Source organism: Ranitomeya imitator, chromosome 2, assembly GCF_032444005.1.
Source record: "Ranitomeya imitator isolate aRanImi1 chromosome 2, aRanImi1.pri, whole genome shotgun sequence".
Classification (NCBI taxonomy): domain Eukaryota; kingdom Metazoa; phylum Chordata; class Amphibia; order Anura; family Dendrobatidae; genus Ranitomeya; species Ranitomeya imitator.
In genome coordinates this window covers 321,235,085-321,238,019 of record NC_091283.1, presented here as the reverse complement: position 1 = coordinate 321,238,019, position 2,935 = coordinate 321,235,085, and positions in this window count along the sequence as shown.

The window sequence follows — 2,935 nt, the reverse complement described above, 5'->3', positions numbered from 1 at the left end:
CTGGGCTTTAAACTATTTCTGTGATACGTATGAGAGAATAAAGTCTTTTAAAACACATACAATGACCGTCATTTTTCATAATATGTGTTTGTTGCGTGTGTTGTGTGCGTGTGTTGCATGTTGATACCGCCATCCGCGCAAAGATGGATTTTTTGCATTATTTCACGGTGAATGATGAGCTCGGGAGGCACAGGTGGCTGAGAAGTGTTCGCGAGTGCAGAAGTATTATTTCTATAAAGATATATTGCAAGGTTTCTTATGTATGTCCAGTTATTTATTCAAAGTTTATTAAAACATCAGTGATCCCTTAACCACGAAAAATCAGGAGAAAACACATCTGTTATACAAAATGTTTAAGGGCTACAAAACATGGATTCATAATGGCTCTATAATGGTGAATTCATTTACCCATATCTATATAGAAAAAGGTAAGAATCACAGCTGAAGAAGCCGCCTGTAATACATGAACAAAGTAACACCAGGAAGATAAAATACTGTAACATAAGTAAAACATTATATTCAATAATATTCATATTTTTAACCCCTTCCCGACCTTTGACGCATACGCTGCGTCATGAAAGTCGGTGCCATTCCGACCCATGACGCAGCATATGCGTCATGGAAAGATCGCGTCCCTGCAGATCGGGTGAAAGGGTTAACTCCCATTTCACCCGATCTGCAGGGACAGGGGGAGTGGTAGTTTAGCCCAGGGGGGGTGGCTTCACCCCCCCGTGGCTACGATCGCTCTGATTGGCTGTTGAAAGTGAAACTGCCAATCAGAGCGATTTGTAATATTTCACCTAAAAAACTGGTGAAATATTACAATCCAGCCATGGCCGATGCTGCAATATCATCGGCCATGGCTGGAAACACTAATGTGCCCCCACCCCACCCCACCGATCGCCCCCCCAGCCCCCCGATCTGTGGTCCGCTCCCCTCCGTCCTGTGCTCCGCTCCCCCGTCCTCCTGTCTGCTCCCCCCGTGCTCCAATCACACCCCCCGTGCTCCAATCAAACCCCCCCGCACTCCAATCCCCCCCCCGCACAGCGATCCCCCCCGTGCTCCGATCCACCCCCCAGCACAGCGATCCCCCACCCCGTGCTCCAATCCACCCCCCCGTGTTCCGATCCCCCCCCGTGTTCCGATCCCCCCCGTGTTCCGATCCCCCCCCATGCTCCCCCCCACCCCATCATACTTACCGATCCTGCCGGGGTCTTCTTTCCTGGGCGCCGCCATCTTCCAAAATGGCGGGCGCATGTGCAGTGCGCCCGCCGAATCTGCCGGCCGGCAGATTCGTTCCAGAGTGAATTTTGATCACTGAGATATAACCTATCTCAGTGATCAAAATAAAAAAAAAAGTAAATGACCCCCCCCCCCTTTGTCACCCCCATAGGTAGGGACAATAAAAAAAATAAAGAATTTTTTTTTTCCACTAAGGTTTGGGTAAGAACTAGGGTTAGGGTTAGGGGTAGGGTTAGGGTTAGGGGTAGGGTTAGGGTTAGGGGTAGGGTTAGGGTTCGGGATGTGCACACGTATTCTGGTCCTCTGCGGATTTTTCCGCAGAGGATTTGATAAATCCGCAGGGCTAAACCGCTGTGGATTTACCGCGGTTTTTCTGCGCATTTCACTGCGGTTTTACAACTGCGATTTTCTATTGGAGCAGTTGTAAAACCGCTGCGGAATCCGCAGAAAGAAGTGACATGCTGCGGAATGTAAACCGCTGCGTTTCCGTGCAGTTTTTCTGCAGCATGTGTACAGCGATTTTTGTTTCCCATAGGTTTACATTGAACTGTAAACTCATGGGAAACTGCTGCGGATCCGCAGCGTTTTCTGCAGCGTGTGCACATACCTTTAGAATTAGGCTATGTGCACACGGGGCGGATTTGGCTGCGGATCCGCAGCAGTTTTCCATCAGGTTTACAGTACCATGTAAACATATGGAAAACCAAATCCGCTGTGCCCATGGTGCGGAAAATACCACGCGAAAACGCTGCGTTGTATTTTCCGCAGCATGTCAATTCTTTGTGCGGATTCCGTAGCGTTTTACACCTGTTCCTCAATAGGAATCCGCAGGTGAAATCCGCACAAAAAACACTGGCAATCCGCGGTAAATCCGCAGGTAAAACGCAGTGCCTTTTACCCGCGGATTTTTCAAAAATGGTGCTAAAAAATCTCATACGAATCCGCAACGTGGGCACATAGCCTTAGGGTTAGGGTTGGGTTGGAATTAGGGTTGTGGTTAGGGTTAGGGGTGTGTTGGGGTTAGGGTTGTGCTTAGGGTTACGGCTACAGTTGGGATAAGGTTTAGTGGTGTGTTGGAGTTAGAATTGAGGGGTTTCCACTGTTTAGGCACATCAGGGGGTCTCCAAACGCAACATGGCGCCACCATTGATTCCAGCCAATCTTGTATTCAAAAAGTCAAATGGTGCTCCCTCACTTCCGAGCCCCGACGTGTGCCCAAACAGTGGTTTACCCCCACATATGGGGTACCAGCATACTCAGGACAAACTGCACAACAATTACTGGGGTCCAATTTCTCCTGTTACCCTTGAGAAAATAAAAAATTGCTTGCTAAAACATCATTTTTGAGGAAAGAAAAATGATTTTTTATTTTCACGGCTCTGCGTTGTAAACGTCTGTGAAGCACTTGGGGGTTCAAAGTGCTCACCACATATCTAGATAAGTTCCTTGGGGGTCTAGTTTCCAAAATGGGGTCACTTGTGGGGGGTTTCTACTGTTTAGGCACACCAGGGGCTCTGCAAACGCAACGAGACGCCCGCAGACCATTCCATCAAAGTCTGCATTTCAAAAGTCACTACTTCCCTTCTGAGCCCCGACATGTGCCCAAACAGTGGTTTACCCCCACACATGGGGTATCATCTTACTCAGGAGAAACTGTACAACAACTTTTGTGGTCCAATTTCTCCTGTAACCC